This window comes from Petromyzon marinus, chromosome 15 (genome assembly GCF_048934315.1).
Source record: "Petromyzon marinus isolate PM22_M1 ecotype Great Lakes invasive population chromosome 15, UKy_Petmar_22M1.pri1.0, whole genome shotgun sequence".
Classification (NCBI taxonomy): Eukaryota; Metazoa; Chordata; class Hyperoartia; order Petromyzontiformes; family Petromyzontidae; genus Petromyzon; species Petromyzon marinus.
This window is the reverse complement of record NC_133681.1, coordinates 15,590,107-15,608,491: the sequence shown is the minus strand read 5'-3', so window position 1 is coordinate 15,608,491 and position 18,385 is coordinate 15,590,107.

Here is an 18,385-nt window from a genome sequence, read left to right as displayed (position 1 = left end):
CGTTTTCACGGCTTTGCCAGCACTCACTCTTCAAGGAGACTTGCCAGGGCCCTTGAAAGGGCCCTTCTGAAGATGACTGCGAGGATGGTCACAGCCAGCTCGCGCATTTGGGTGATTCCACGCAGAACTTATCTATATATGCAGGAGGCAGTTTCCACCCGACAGATTAAAATATATAGACAGTTTTCGCCGGATGTGCCCTGTCCTTGATGTCGGTGTTTGTCCTTAAATCTTTCCAAAAACTACATGCAGCATCGCAATGCCAAGTTCAGTGTCTTGCACGCAAGCCGTTCGGGCTGAAGTCAGCGGTGTAATTGTGTTTTTGTTGTTGTTTTAACCGGGCGGTTAACGTTAAGACATAGGGGGGCGAGATGGCATGATTTGGTTTTGCAGATTAAGCGGCGTGCTTGCAAAAGTAATGAATTATATTTGGACGCCCGCGCTCGCCTAATCAGCTGCTCCTCACTCGTCCGTGGGTCGCAGTGGTCACTTGGACGCAAAAAGCTTTCGCAAGTTAACCGGAGAAGATGCGGAGACTCCAGGTGACACGCTGTCCATCGTCAGCCGCAGTGTACGTGGTCAAATAATACTTTGTTTTTGTTAAATAGCATACTTTATGTTTGCTTTAAATTACCCGTGTGTGTGTGCTTTATTCGAGCCAACTGGTAATTCTAATTTGCATTAAACACATTGTATTTTATATTACCAAATTATACATTTAAAAAGCAAACTCGGGTCATGTCCAGAAAAAAACGGGCAACAAACGCTGATGGCAATTTATCAACAATTTTATGTTTTTTCGTGTCCGCTTAGCATGGTTGGCTACGTACGGTGCGAAAGAAGTTCAACATAGGAGAGAGTGCATACACACCAGGGAGAAGCCTACAATGACGATTCACTCTGTGGTTTCCTAAGACGACGTCAAGTGGGAAGATGAAGCGTATTCTGCAACAGATCTTGGTGGGCAGGTTGATGCGACAAGTTGCATGGTGGGAAGGTTGATGTGATAAGTTGCGTGGTGGGCAGGTTGATGCGACAAGTTGCGTGGTGGGCAGGTTGATGCGATAAGTTGCGTGATACCTGGGAACCACGGCTATTTAATATCCAACTCGCAGGGAGCAGCAGGCGGGCGTGGTTGGGACTGGGGGGTTGAGAGCTTTGTACTTTAAACTCGGCCGCTTAAGTTCGACTCCCGTTCGTGGCCAACGTCAGCGGTGAGACGTGAACCGGTCTCTTGTTGCGGAGACCGGAGGATCGCGATCCATCCAGCAGTGAATAGAGGATGCCCGATGAGAATTCCGCATGCGTAATTGTAGGTGCGCTCAGAGTCGAGGTGGATGGGAGCTTGACAACACTTTCATTTCGTGGGAAGTCAACAAGGGGTCGTACACATCCACATGGTCTCCAGTCGCGTGCTGGTGATGAACTCGGGACAAAGATACTGGAAGCGATTGTGGTCTTCTCAAGGCTCGGGTGCTCACGATGACATTGACTTGCCCACCATCATTGCCCTCACTGTCACCGTTCATAACGCTCCCACCATCGGCATCGCCATCGTCATAATTGATTACCGCTGAACTCACCACCGCACCTCCCATTAGCACGGCTGGCTACGTACGGTGCGAAAGAAGTTCATGCAGCAACTATGCCAATGTATAATCGGTGATCAAACAATAAAGACAAAGATCCCCCGTATAGCCTTAACAGACTGTCGGAGCACGCGTTGTGAGCGAGCACCTGTGAAGGCCGGAACGGCACACGAGGAAGATGTCTGCCAACACCACGCCCGGGCCGCCTTTGTCTCTCCAGTGCCGCTGTTCACGCACCAGCGACCAACCACCACCACCAACCACAACCACCAACCACCACCACCAACCACTACCACCATCAACCACCACCACCATCAACCACTACCACCACCAACCACTACCACCACCAACCACCACCACCAACCACTACCTACCACCACCACAAACCACTATCACCACCATCAACCACCACCACCACCACCAACCACCACCACTAGCAACCACTACCACCACCACCACCAACCACTACCACCATCAACCACTACCAACCACCACCAACCACCACCAACCACCACCAACCACTACCAACCACCACCACCAACCACTACCACCACCAACCACCACCATCAACCACCACCACCAACCACTACCACCAACCACTACCTACCACCACCACCACCACCACAAACCACCACCATCAACCACCACCGCCAACCACTACCACCATCAATCACTACCACCACCACCAACCACGACCACCATCAACCACCACCACCAACCACTACCACCACCATCAACCACTACCACCAACTACCACCACCACCAACCACCAACCACTACCACCACCACCAACCACTACCACCACCACCAACCACTACCACCACCACCAACCACTACCAACCACTAACAACCACCACTAGCAACCACCACCAACCACTACCAACCACCACCACCAACCACCAACCACCACCACCACCACTGCCAACCACTACCACCACCAACCACCACTACCAACCACCACCACCAACCACTACCACCACCAACCACCAACCACCACCACCAACCACCACCATCAACCACCACCACCAACCACTACCACCAACCACTACCTACCACCACCACCACAAACCACTACCACCACCATCAACCACCACCAACAACCACTACCACCATCAACCACTACCACCACCACTACCAACCACTACCACCATCAACCACCACCACCAACCACCACCATCAACCACTACCACCAACTACCACCACCAACCGCCAACCACCTACCACCACCACCAACCACTACCACCACCACCACCAACCACCACCACCACCACCAACCACTACCACCACCACCAACCACCACCACCACCACCACCAACCACTACCAACCACTACCAACCACCACCAACCACTACCAACCACTACCAACCACCACTACCAACCACCACCAACCACTACCAACCACCACCACCAACCACCACCAACCACTACTACCACCAACCACCACCTACCATCAACCACCACCGACCACCACCTACCACCTACCACCACCAACTACCAACCACCACCACCAACCACCACCAACCACCAACCACTACTACCACCACCAACCACCACCAACCACCACCTACCACCACCAACCACCAACCACCAATACCAACCACCACCAACCACCACCACCAACCACCACCTACCACCACCACCAACCACTACCTACCACCACCATCCACTACCAACCACCACCTACCACCACCAACCACCACCACCACCAACCACTACCACCACCACCAACCACCACCTACCACCTACCATCACCAACCACCACTACCAACCACCACCACCAACCACTACCACCACCAATCACCACCTACCACCGCCAACCACCACCTACCACCAACCACTACCTACCACCACCATCCACTACCAACCACCACCTACCACCACCACCTACCACCACCAACCACCACCACCAACCACTACCTACCACCACCACCAACCATCACCACCTACCACCACCTACGACCACCACCACCAACCACCACCTACAGTGAGGGAAAAAAGTATTTGATCCCCTGCTGATTTTGTACGGTTGCCCACTGACAAATAAATTATCAGTCTATAATTTTAATGGTAGGTTTATTTGAACAGTGAGAGACAGAATAACAACAAAAAAAATCCAGAAAAATGCATGTCAAAAATGTTATAAATTGATTTGCATTTTAATGAGGGAAATAAGTATTTGACCCCCTCTCAATCAGAAAGATTTCTGGCTCCCAGGTGTCTTTTATACAGGTAACGAGCTGAGATTAGGAGCACACTCTTAAAGGGAGTGCTCCTAATCTCAGCTTGTTACCTGTATTAAAGACGCCTGTCCACAGAAGCAATCAATCAATCAGATTCCAAACTCTCCACCATGGCCAAGACCAAAGAGCTCTCCAAGGATGTCAGGGACAAGATTGTAGACCTACACAAGGCTGGAATGGGCTACAAGACCATTGCCAAGCAGCTTGGTGAGAAGGTGACAACAGTTGGTGCGATTATTCGCAAATGGAAGAAACACAAAAGAACTGTCAATCTCCCTCGGCCTGGGGCTCCATGCAAGATCTCACCTCGTGGAGTTGCAATGATCATGAGAACGGTGAGGAATCAGCCCAGAACTACACGGGATGATCTTGTCAATGATCTCAAGGCAGCTGGGACCATAGTCACCAAGAAAACAATTGGTAACACTACGCCATGATGGACTGAAATCCTGCAGCGCCCGCAAGGTCCCCCTGCTCAAGAAAGCACATATACATGCCCGTCTGAAGTTTGCCAATGAACATCTGAATGATTCAGAGGACAACTGGGTGAAAGTGTTGTGGTCAGATGAGACCAAAATGGAGCTCTTTGGCATCAACTCAACTCGCCGTGTTTGGAGGAGGAGGAATGCTACCTATGACCCCAAGAACACCATCCCCACCGTCAGACATGTAGGTGGAAACATTATGCTTTGGGGGTGTTTTTCTGCTAAGGGGACAGGACAACTTCACCGCATCAAAGGGACGAAGGACGGGGCCATGTTCCGTCAAATCTTGGGTGAAAACCTCCTTCCCTCAGCCAAGGCATTGAAAATGGGTCGTGGATGGGTATTCCAGCATGACAATGACCCAAAACACACGGCCAAGGCAACAAAGGAGTGGCTCAAGAAGAAGCATATTAAGGTCCTTGAGTGGCCTAGCAGTCTCCAGACCTTAATCCCATAGAAAATCTGTGGAGGGAGCTGAAGGTTCGAGTTACCAAACGTCAGCCTCGAAACCTTAATGACTTGGAGAAGATCTGCAAAGAGGAGTGGGACAAAATCCCTCTTGAGATGTGTGCAAACCTGGTGGCCAACTACAAGAAACGTCTGACCTCTGTGATTGCCAGCAAGAGTTTTGCCACCAAGTACTAAGTCATGTTTTGCAGAGGGTCAAATACGTATTTCCCTCATTAAAATGCAAATCAATTAATAACATTTTTGACATGCGTTTTTCTGGATTTTGTTGTTGTTATTCTGTCTCTCACTGTTCAAATAAACGTACCATTAAAATTATAGACTGATCATTTCTTCGTCAGTGGGCAAACGTACAAAATCAGCAGGGGATCAAATACTTTTTCCCCTCACTGTACCACCACCTACCACCACCACCCACCATCAATCCACCACCGTCGGAACTGGCATCTGCAGTTCACCACGTGGCCAGGGTGCGGCGCGCGCGCTCCAACTGCGAGTGGCGCTGAGCACAAAGTTTGGGTTCGTGGCAGCGCTCATCGTTCATGACCACTCCGATGTTGCTATTCGTCTTGCAACGCACCCGCTGTTCGGTGTGGTGTCCGACGTTTAGTGTTGGGAGCTTCTTCGGGAACCGAATTGGCGATCGTCACGACATTTACGCAGCACGTGCTGGGAGCTTCGGGAATTCTTCACGAGCCTTCAGAGGAAGCTATTTACAAGTGCCACAGCCAGTGAAGCGGCAACGCGTTGAGACACCATCACCATCATTGGGTACAGCACGCGGTTCAACCAGAACATGGAAAAAAAAGTGCGGAGCCACAGAGCAGAGGAGAAGTTACGCAGCAGTTCTGGGCACAGGAGGGGCAGACCAAGAGCATCACGAACTCACGTGGAACTTGTACGGATAACTCCGTGGCCACCAGGACAATCAGTGGATATTGTTTATATCGCAAAGGCCAAAAAGAAAAGGAAGCTCCGCTTGTACATATATATAATGGACGTACAGCTGACGTGTTTAGCCGAATGGGAACAACAGCTGTGCATAGCCGGTTAGCGCATTGCGCTCCTCGACATCCTAGCCACGGCTGTCATCGGTGGCAAGTGACATCTGAATCGGTGGTCATGGACCTCCCGCTTTTCAAACAGCACTGGTCAGGGTGGTGAAGTATGGTCGAACACAGTTTGGCGGGAGGGGGGAAGGCCTCATCCACAAGTGTATTTATAATAAAGAGCTGGACTGGGCTTCACGTTACAACTCTTAAACAGAGTCACACCCTGATGCTCCGTCTCCCTCCTTTGACGTCGTTTCGCAAATACGTCGTCGCTGTATTGATAACGCCACTGCCCGACCTGCGTCCATTCAAACCCACACACTCACGTCGCTCACAGCATCGTCGCCTCTCGGCCTTTGCCTCCACCACCTTGTAAGTCGCCTTGCTTTAACGTCGTTTCTATATCCGTCGTTTGCTCCTTTCGGGAACGCATCCCCGACGTACACCAATGCAGCATAAACAAATCAAGTAGTTGCGGTGTACGGAACGGCGTTTAGGTAATTTAAAAACTTCACAAATAAAGCATCCACAGAGTCTCGCTTGGTATGACAAACCTCGTCCACAATATTGAATTGTAAAAAAAAGAAAGTGTATTTTAATTTCAAAATAAAGTTGCCGACGTGTACATGAAATGGAAGTCAACTTTCTGAACAAATAACATTCTGACAGTCTAACTTGAGCCGTCGTTAGCAGTCCAGTGTGTTGGGTAGCGCTCGTTATGAGTAGAGCTATCGTTCCGTATAAACCCACTGCTGGATGAATACATTCCGCACCCCTTGCGGTCTTGGGGGTTGCTTGACCATACTTCACCCACGCTTGTGGGTGCCGGCTGGTCGAAGCATGTTCCAGGACCGCTTTCGGCTAGATATTGTTACTCGCCCACTGGTTTGGGAGCCATGGACGGGGATGGAACTCCAGTGGCCGCGCTCACAGCAGCGCAGTGCGTCCACTGAAGTGAACTGCTGAACTTCGTTATCGACATTGCTCAATAATGCCGTTTGACAATGCACCGGAATGACATTTGGTTACATTTTAATTGGAAGTAAAGTAATAATGCATTGCACCATCTAGTATGCCCCCCCCAAAGCACTGACATGCTTCGGGGGGCAAGTGCTGTTAGTGAGTAGCACCTATGAAGACAGCACACGAGGGGGTGGGTGGCCAGCACCACGCCCGACCGCCTTTGTCTCCCCAGTGGCGATGTTTACTACACACCGCACCAGGTACTCATTTGAGGCTGAGTCGACCTAGGGGAGGCCTTAGGACCCGTTCATACAGGTAAACACCTACAGACAGAAACACACGGACACGAACATAAAAGTTGGGCTCGCCGTTTCGCGGCGAGTATTATTAGCGAGTATTATTAGCGAGTATTATTAGCGAGTATTATTATTATTAGCGTGCATCCACGTGACCCATGGCCGCCTTTGTCTCCCCAGCGCTGATGTTAAGCGCGGCGAATCGGGAACTCGTTTTTTAAGATGGGCGGGAGTCCCAGACCGCCTTCAAATAATGTCCCGCGCGCTAACGTTACCTCTTGCCGGAACTCCAACTCAGGTGACAGCACCACGCCCGACCGCCTTTGTCTCCCCCCTGGTGGCAATGTTTACACACCGCACCAGGTACTCATTTGATGCCGAGTAGACCTAGGGGAAGTTCACAACCGGTTCAGACGATCCGTCACTCGTATTGGTGGCCATGAGCGGGAATCGAACTTGGGCCGCCAGGTTCGTGGTGCAGCATGCTAACTGCTACACCACTACTCACACAAACAAAAACATGCATATATAATTTATCATTCAAAAATAAAGACGCTCACCCGCCTAGGTTGTGTATACAGGGCCTCATTTCAACCCGATCTGTCCGGTTCGGCGCCCCGCAAAATATTTCATCATCCAGCACACCACGTCCAGTATACATCTCGATCGGGCTGTGGCTAAGAGTCACGCACCGAACTGCAGTATCTCAGCGACCCTGGCACTGCTGAATGGAGACATCCCCAAGTCGCCACCATCTGTCACAATCCACCGTGCAATGTTAATAATCCAGTTGAAAACTCATTTCTAAAATTTAAAACCCATCTCTTTAGAACTGCCTTTTGTGTTTCGTTTGTTGTCCATTACCCCCCCCCCCCTCGTACCTCCGATGAGCACGGTTGGCTGCGTACGGTGCGAAAGACGTTCAACATACATACATACCTACATATAGCAGCCTGCGCACGAGCCTATTTCATCGCTCCATCTCCACAGTAGACACCCGCTTATACACACACACAGAGCAGAGTATGTAGGTTGACATCGTTATAAACACGCACACAGAGCAGAGTATGTAGGTTGACATCGTTATATACACACACACAGCAGAGTATGTAGGTTGACATCGTTATATACACACACACAGAACAGAGTATGTAGGTTGACATCGTTATACACACAGAGCAGAGTATGTAGGTTGACATCGTTATATACACACACACAGAGCAGAGTATGTAGGTTGACATCGTTATACACACGCACACAGAGCAGAGTATGTAGGTTGACATCGTTGTACACACACACACAGAACAGAGTATGTAGGTTGACATCGTTATACACACACAGAGTATGTAGGTTGACATCGTTATATACACACACACAGAGCAGAGTATGTAGGTTGACATCGTTATATACACACACAGAGCAGAGTATGTAGGTTGACATCGTTATACACACACAGAGTATGTAGGTTGACATCGTTGTACAATACTGCGACAGCCAGTTCTGTTGGCTCGACTGGACGCACGTGCCACGTCGGCCAAACACGGAACAGGCAGCAATGTTGCCCGGAGCGTGCGCGCTCACGAGTCGCTCCCCAAGGGATTGACCACCGCGCAGAGAATTCGGGTGCGCTGTGACACTCACGACTCGCCCTGCAGACACGGCAGTCTACAGTGCTCCGATTAGCGGGGTTGGCTACGTACGGTGCGAAAGAAGTTCAACATACCATGCTAAACACGCGCCAAACGTCACCTGAACACGCCCCTAACTTTACCTGAACACGCCCCGAACTTCACCTGAACACGCGCCTAACTTCACCTGAACATGCCCCTAACTTCACCTGAACACGCGCCTAACTTCACCTGAACACGCGCCTAACTTCACCTGAACACGCCCCTAAATTCACCTGAACACGCCCCTAACTTCACCTGAACACGCCCCTAACTTCACCTGAACACGCCCCTAAATTCACATGAACACGCCACTAAATTCACCTGAACACGCCCCTAACTTCACCTGAACACGCGCCTAGCTTCACCTGAACACGCGCCTAACTTCACCTGAACACGCGCCTAACTTCACCTGAACACGCCCCTAACTTCACCTGAACACGCCCCTAACTTCACGTGAACATGCCCCTAACTTCACCTGAACACGCCCCTAGCTTAACCTGAACACGCGCCTAACTTTACCTGAACACGCCCCTAGCTTCACCTGAACACGCGTCTAACTTCACCTGAACACGCGCCTAGCTTCACCTGAACACGCCCCTAACTTCACCTGAACACGCCCCTAACTTCACCTGAACACGCCCTAAACTTTACCTGAACACGCCCCTAACATCACCTGAACACGCCCCTAAATTCACATGTACACGCCCCTCACTTAACCTGAACACGCGCCTAGCTTCACCTGAACACGCGCCTAACTTCACCTGAACACGCGCCTAACTTCACCTGAACACGCCCCTAACTTCACCTGAACACGCCCCTAACTTCACATGAACATGCCCCTAGCTTCACCTGAAAACGCCCCTAACTTCACCTGAACACGCCCCTAAATTCACCTGAACACGCCCCTAACTTCACCTGAACACGCGCCTAGCTTCACCTGAACACGCGCAAAACTTAACCTGAACATGAGCCTAACTTCACCTGAACACGCCCCTAACTTCACCTGAACACGCCGCTAACTTCACCTGAACACGCCCCTAACTTCACCTGAACACGCGCCTAGCTTCACCTGAACACGCGCCTAACTTCACCTGAACACGCACCTAGCTTCACCTGAACACGCGCCTAACTTCACCTGAACACGCGCCTAGCTTCACCTGAACACGCCCCTAACTTCACCTGAACACGCCCCTAACTTCACCTGAACACGCCCCTAACTTCACCTGAACACGCCTCTAAATTAACCTGTACACGCACCTAACTTAACCTGAACACGCGCCTAACTTCACCTGAACACGCGCCTAGCTTCACCTGAACACGCCCCTATCTTCACGTGAACATGCCCCTAGCTTCACCTGAACACGCCCCTAACTTCACCTGAACACGCCCCTAAATTCACCTGAACACGCCCCTAACTTCACCTGAACACGCGCCTAGCTTCACCTGAACACGCGCAAAACTTAACATGAACATGCGCCTAACTTGACCTGAACACGCCCCTAACTTCACCTGAACACGCCGCTAACTTCACCTGAACACGCCCCTAAATTCACCTGTACACGCCCCTAACTTCACCTGAACACGCCCCTAGCTTCACCTGAACACGCGACTAACTTCACCTGAACACGCGCCTAGCTTCACCTGAACACGCCCCTAATTTCACCTGAACACTCCATAACTTCACCTGAACACGCCCCTAACTTCACCTGAACACTCCCCTAACTTCACCTTAACACGCCCCTAAATTAACCTGTACACGCCCCTAACTTCACCTGAACACGCGCCTAGCTTCACCTGAACACGCGCCTAGCTTCACCTGAACACGCGCCTAACTTCACCTGAACACGCGCCTAACTTCACCTGAACACGCCCCTAACTTCACCTGAACACGCCCCTAACTTCACCTGAACACGCCCCTAACTTCACCTGAACACGCCCCTAACTTCACCTGAACACGTGCCTAGCTTCACCTGAACACGCGCCTAACTTCACCTGAACACGCCTGTAACTTCACCTGAACACGCGCCTAACTTCACCTGAACACGCGCCTAGCTTCACATGAACACGCGCCTAACTTCACCTGAACACGCCCCTAACTTCACCTGAACACGCCCCTAACTTCACATGAACACGCGCCTAACTTCACCTGAACACGCCCCTAACTTCACCTTAACACGCCCCTAAATTAACCTGTACACGCCCCTAACTTCACCTGAACACGCGCCTAGCTTCACCTGAACACGCGCCTAGCTTCACCTGAACACGCGCCTAACTTCACCTGAACACGCGCCTAACTTCACCTGAACACGCCCCTAACTTCACCTGAACACGCCCCTAACTTCACCTGAACACGCCCCTAACTTCACCTGAACACGCCCCTAACTTCACCTGAACACGGGACTAACTTCACCTGAACACGCGCCTAACTTCACCTGAACACGCCTGTAACTTCACCTGAACACGCGCCTAACTTCACCTGAACACGCGCCTAGCTTCACCTGAACACGCGCCTAACTTCACCTGAACACGCGCCTAACTTCACCTGAACACGGCCCTAACTTCACCTGAACACGCGACTAACTTCACCTGAACACGCGCCTAACTTCAACTGAACACGCGCCTAACTTCACCTGAACACGCGCCTAACTTCACCTGAACACGCCCCTAACTTCACCTGAACACGCCCCTAACTTCACCTGAACACGCCCCTAACTTCACCTGAACACGCGCCTAACTTCACCTGAACACGCGCCTAACTTCACCTGAACACGCGCCTAACTTCACCTGAACACGCCCCTAACTTCACCTGAACACGCGCCTAACTTCACCTGAACACGCCCCTAACTTCACCTGAACACGCCCCTAACTTCACATGAACACGCGCCTAACTTCACCTGAACACGCCCCTAACTTTACCTGAACACGCACCTAATTTCACCTGAACACGCGCCTAGCTTCACCTGAACACGCCCCTAACTTCACCTGAACACGCCACTAACTTCACCTGAACACGCCCTAACTTCACCTGAACACGCCCTAACTTCAACTGAACACGCGCCTAACTTCACTTCAACACGCGCCTAGCTTCACTTGAACACGCGCCTAACTTCACCTGAACACGCGACTAACTTCACCTGAACACGCGCCTAACTTCACATGAACACGCGCCTAACTTCACCTGAACACGCCCCTAACTTCACCTGAACACGCCCCTAACTTCACATGAACACGCGCCTAACTTCACCTGAACACGCCCCTAACTTTACCTGAACACGCCCCTAACTTCACCTGAACACGCCCCTAACTTCACCTGAACACGTGCCTAGCTTCACCTGAACACGCGCCTAACTTCACCTGAACACGCCTGTAACTTCACCTGAACACGCGCCTAACTTCACCTGAACACGCGCCTAGCTTCACCTGAACACGCGCCTAACTTCACCTGAACACGCGCCTAACTTCACCTGAACACGGCCCTAACTTCACCTGAACACGCGACTAACTTCACCTGAACACGCGCCTAACTTCAACTGAACACGCGCCTAACTTCACCTGAACACGCGCCTAACTTCACGTGAACACGCCCCTAACTTCACCTGAACACGCCCCTAACTTCACCTGAACACGCCCCTAACTTCACCTGAACACGCGCCTAACTTCACCTGAACACGCGCCTAACTTCACCTGAACACGCGCCTAACTTCACCTGAACACGCCCCTAACTTCACCTGAACACGCGCCTAACTTCACCTGAACACGCCCCTAACTTCACCTGAACACGCCCCTAACTTCACATGAACACGCGCCTAACTTCACCTGAACACGCCCCTAACTTTACCTGAACACGCCCCTAATTTCACCTGAACATGCGCCTAGCTTCACCTGAACACGCCCCTAACTTCACCTGAACACGCCACTAACTTCACCTGAACACGCCCTAACTTCACCTGAACACGCCCTAACTTCAACTGAACACGCGCCTAACTTCACTTCAACACGCGCCTAGCTTCACTTGAACACGCGCCTAACTTCACCTGAACACGCGCCTAACTTCACCTGAACACGCGCCTAACTTCACCTGAACACGCGCCTAACTTCACCTGAACACGCCCCTAACTTCACCTGAACACGCCCCTAACTTCACATGAACACGCGCCTAACTTCACCTGAACACGCCCCTAACTTTACCTGAACACGCCCCTAATTTCACCTGAACACGCGCCTAGCTTCACCTGAACACGCCCCTAACTTCACCTGAACACGCCACTAACTTCACCTGAACACGCCCTAACTTCACCTGAACACGCCCTAACTTCAACTGAACACGCGCCTAACTTCACTTCAACACGCGCCTAGCTTCACTTGAACACGCGCCTAACTTCACCTGAACACGCGCCTAACTTCACCTGAACACGCGCCTAACTTCACCTGAACACGCGCCTAACTTCACCTGAACACGCCCCTAACTTCACCTGAACACGCGCCTAACTTCACCTGAACACGCGCCTAACTTCACCTGAACACGCCCCTAACTTCACCTGAACACGCCCCTAACTTCACCTGAACACGCGCCTAACTTCATCTGAACACGCGCCTAGCTTCACCTGAACACGCGCCTAACTTCACCTGAACACGCGCCTAGCTTCACCTGAACACGCCCCTAACTTCACCTGAACACTCCCCTAACTTCACCTGAACACGCCCCTAACTCCGCCTGAACACACCCCTAACTTCAACTGGACACGCCCCTAAATTCACCTGAACACGCCCCTAAATTCATCTGAACACGCCCCTAACTTAACCTGAACACGCCCCTAACTTCACCTGAACACGCCGCTAACTTCACCTGAACACGCCCCTAAATTCACCTGTACACGCCCCTAACTTCACCTGAACACGCCCCTAGCTTCACCTGAACACGCGCCTAACTTCACCTGAAGACGCGCCTAGCTTCACCTGAACACCCCCCTAACTTCACCTGAACACTCCATAACTTCACCTGAACACTCCCCTAACTTCACCTTAACACGCCCCTAAATTCACCTGTACACGCCCCTAACTTCACCTGAACACGCGCCTAGCTTCACCTGAACACGCGCCTAGCTTCACCTGAACACGCGCCTAACTTCACCTGAACACGCGCCTAACTTCACCTGAACACGCCCCTAACTTCACCTGAACACGCCCCTAACTTCACCTGAACACGCCCCTAACTTCACCTGAACACGCCCCTAACTTCACCTGAACACGTGCCTAGCTTCACCTGAACACGCGCCTAACTTCACCTGAACACGCCTGTAACTTCACCTGAACACGCCTGTAACTTCACCTGAACACGCGCCTAACTTCACCTGAACACGCGCCTAACTTCACCTGAACACGCGCCTAACTTCACCTGAACACGGCCCTAACTTCACCTGAACACGCGACTAACTTCACCTGAACACGCGCCTAACTTCAACTGAACACGCGCCTAACTTCACCTGAACACGCGCCTAACTTCACCTAAACACGCCCCTAACTTCACCTGAACACGCCCCTAACTTCACCTGAACACGCCCCTAACTTCACCTGAACACGCCCCTAACTTCACCTGAACACGCGCCTAACTTCACCTGAACACGCGCCTAACTTCACCTGAACACGCGCCTAACTTCACCTGAACACGCCCCTAACTTCACCTGAACACGCGCCTAACTTCACCTGAACACGCCCCTAACTTCACCTGAACACGCCCCTAACTTCACATGAACACGCGCCTAACTTCACCTGAACACGCACCTAACTTTACCTGAACACGCCCCTAATTTCACCTGAACACGCGCCTAGCTTCACCTGAACACGCCCCTAACTTCACCTGAACAGGCCACTAACTTCACCTGAACACGCCCTAACTTCACCTGAACACGCCCTAACTTCAAATGAACACGCGCCTAACTTCACTTCAACACGCGCCTAGCTTCACTTGAACACGCGCCTAACTTCACCTGAACACGCGCCTAACTTCACCTGAACACGCGCCTAACTTCACCTGAACACGCGCCTAACTTCACCTGAACACGCGCCTAACCTCACCTGAACACGCCCCTAACTTCAACTGAACACGCCCCTAACTTCACCTGAACACGCCCCTAACTTCACCTGAACACGTGCCTAGCTTCACCTGAACACGCGCCTAACTTCACCTGAACACGCCTGTAACTTCACCTGAACACGCCTGTAACTTCACCTGAACACGCGCCTAACTTCACCTGAACACGCGCCTAACTTCACCTGAACACGCGCCTAACTTCACCTGAACACGGCCCTAACTTCACCTGAACACGCGACTAACTTCACCTGAACACGCGCCTAACTTCAACTGAACACGCGCCTAACTTCACCTGAACACGCGCCTAACTTCACCTAAACACGCCCCTAACTTCACCTGAACACGCCCCTAACTTCACCTGAACACGCCCCTAACTTCACCTGAACACGCCCCTAACTTCACCTGAACACGCGCCTAACTTCACCTGAACACGCGCCTAACTTCACCTGAACACGCGCCTAACTTCACCTGAACACGCCCCTAACTTCACCTGAACACGCGCCTAACTTCACCTGAACACGCCCCTAACTTCACCTGAACACGCCCCTAACTTCACATGAACACGCGCCTAACTTCACCTGAACACGCACCTAACTTTACCTGAACACGCCCCTAATTTCACCTGAACACGCGCCTAGCTTCACCTGAACACGCCCCTAACTTCACCTGAACAGGCCACTAACTTCACCTGAACACGCCCTAACTTCACCTGAACACGCCCTAACTTCAAATGAACACGCGCCTAACTTCACTTCAACACGCGCCTAGCTTCACTTGAACACGCGCCTAACTTCACCTGAACACGCGCCTAACTTCACCTGAACACGCGCCTAACTTCACCTGAACACGCGCCTAACTTCACCTGAACACGCGCCTAACCTCACCTGAACACGCCCCTAACTTCAACTGAACACGCCCCTAACTTCACCTGAACACGCGCCTAACTTCATCTGAACACGCGCCTTGCTTCACCTGAACACGCGCCTAACTTCACCTGAACACGCGCCTAGCTTCACCTGAACACGCCCCTAACTTCACCTGAACACTCCCCTAACTTCACCTGAACACGCCCCTAACTTCGCCTGAACACACCCCTAACTTCAACTGGACACGCCCCTAAATTCACCTGAACACCCCCATAACTTCACTTGAACACGCGCCTAGCTTCACCTGAACACGCGCCTAGCTTCACCCGAACACGCGCCTAACTTCACCTGAACACGCGCCTAACATCACCTGAACACGCCCCTAACTTCACCTGAACACGCCCCTAACTTCACCTGAAGACGCCTCTAACTTCACCTGAACACGCGCCTAGCTTCACCTGAACACGCGCCTAACTTCACCTGAACACGCCTCTAGCTTTACCTGAACACGCGCCTAACTTCACCTCAACACGCGCCTAGCTTCACCTGAACACGCGCCTAACTTCACCGGAACACGCGCCTAACTTCACCTGAACACGCCCATAAGTTCACCTGAACACGCGACTAAGTTCACCTGAACACGCGCCTAACTTTACCTGAACACGCGCCTAACTTCACCTGAACACGCCCCTAACTTGACCTGAACACGCGCCTAACTTCACCTGAACACGCGCCTAACTTCACCTGAACACACCCCTAACTTCACCTGAACTCGCGCCTAACTTCACCTGAACACGCCCCTAACTTTACCTGAACAAGCCCCTAATTTCACCTGAACACGCGCCTAGCTTCACCTGAACACGCCCCTAACTTCATCTGAACACGCCCCTAACTTCACCTGAACACGCCCCTCACTTCACCTGATCACGCCCCTAACTTCACCTGAACACGAGCCTAACTTCACCTGAACACGCGCCTAGCTTCACTTGAACACGCGCCTAACTTAACCTGAACACGCCCCTAACTTCACCTGAACACGCCCCTAACTTTACCTGAACACGCGCCTAGCTTCACCTGAACACGCGCCTAACTTCACCTGAACACGCGCCTAACTTCACCTGAACACGCCCCTAACTTCACCTGAACACGCATCTAACTTCACCTGAACACGCCCCTAACTGCACCTGAACACGCCCCTAACTTCACCTGAACACGCCCCTAACTTCACCTGAACACGCCCCTAACTTCACCTGAACACGCTCCTAAATTCACCTGAACACGCCCCTAACTTCACCTGAACACGCGCCTAGCTTCACCTGAACACGCGCATAGCTTCACCTGAACACGCGCATAACTTCACCTGAACACGCGCCTAACTTCACCTGAACACGCCCCTAATTTCACCGGAACACGCCCCTAACTTCACGTGAACACGCCCCTAACTTCACCTGAACTCGCGCCTAACTTCACCTGAACACGTGCCTAGCTTCACTTGAACACGCGCCTAACTTCAACTGAACACGCCCCTATCTTCACCTGAACACGCCCCTAACTTTACCTGAACACGCGCCTAGCTTCACCTGAACATGCGCCTAACTTCACCTGAACACGCCCCTAACTTCACCTGAACACGCCCCTAACTTTACCTGAACACGCGCCTAACTTCACCTGAACACGCGCCTAGCTTCACTTGAACACGCGCCTAACTTCACCTGAACACGCCCCTAACTTTACCTGAACACGCCCCTAACTTTACCTGAACACGCGCCTAGCTTCACCTGAACACGCGCCTAACTTTACCTGAACACGCGCCTAACTTCACCTGAACACGCCCCTAACTTCACCTGAACACGCCACTAACTTGACCTGAACACGCGCCTAATTTCACCTGAACACGCGCCTAACTTCACCTGAACACGCGCCTAACTTCACCTGCAAGGCGGCTAGGGTAACTTTACATTGCGGTCTAATCCTGAAGGGTTTTTTTTTTCCTGACAGAGGTGAACTCCAAATAAAAAGATAACCCTGACATTATCGTTAACTTTGAACAAAACAACAAGTCACACGTTTGCCAGATTTCACTGGAAATTAATACTTTATCGTAATAAAAATGTACTTTTTCAGGAGAGTCGCGCTGAGTCATGTGACTCTTTCTCAAGGGGTCCTGCGTTGTTTTGTTTTAAGATGGTTTCTTTTTTTCATCAGCCAGTTAATTCAAGTTTCTACACGCGCGAGGGGACAACACTCTCCCCGTACAGACTGAAACAGATGACAATTAGTCCACTTGCTGTACTGCCTTCTCCTGTCGGTAGGGCATCTCCTCGGTGCCCACGGGAAGGGAGTTTGACAACATTCGTGCGATACGCCAAACCCCTCCCCTCGACGCTGCTGCATTGCAGGCCACGTGCATAGCCATAAGTGTAAGCCGAAGAGGAGATAGGTTAGGGAATGACGGACATGAGGAAAAGGGCTAGTAGCCTTCGACGATGCTGTAGTTAAAGTAAAATACATCGAGCGGGGATGGGCAGGGCGCGTCTTGCGAACAGCTGACCGCAGACGAAATGTACCAACGGAGTGGCGACAGGAGAGAAGGGATAAGAACCACACGGAGACATCGGAGGAGACGGCAGCAGAGCGATGAGATCGCAAGAGTTCGGAGGCCACT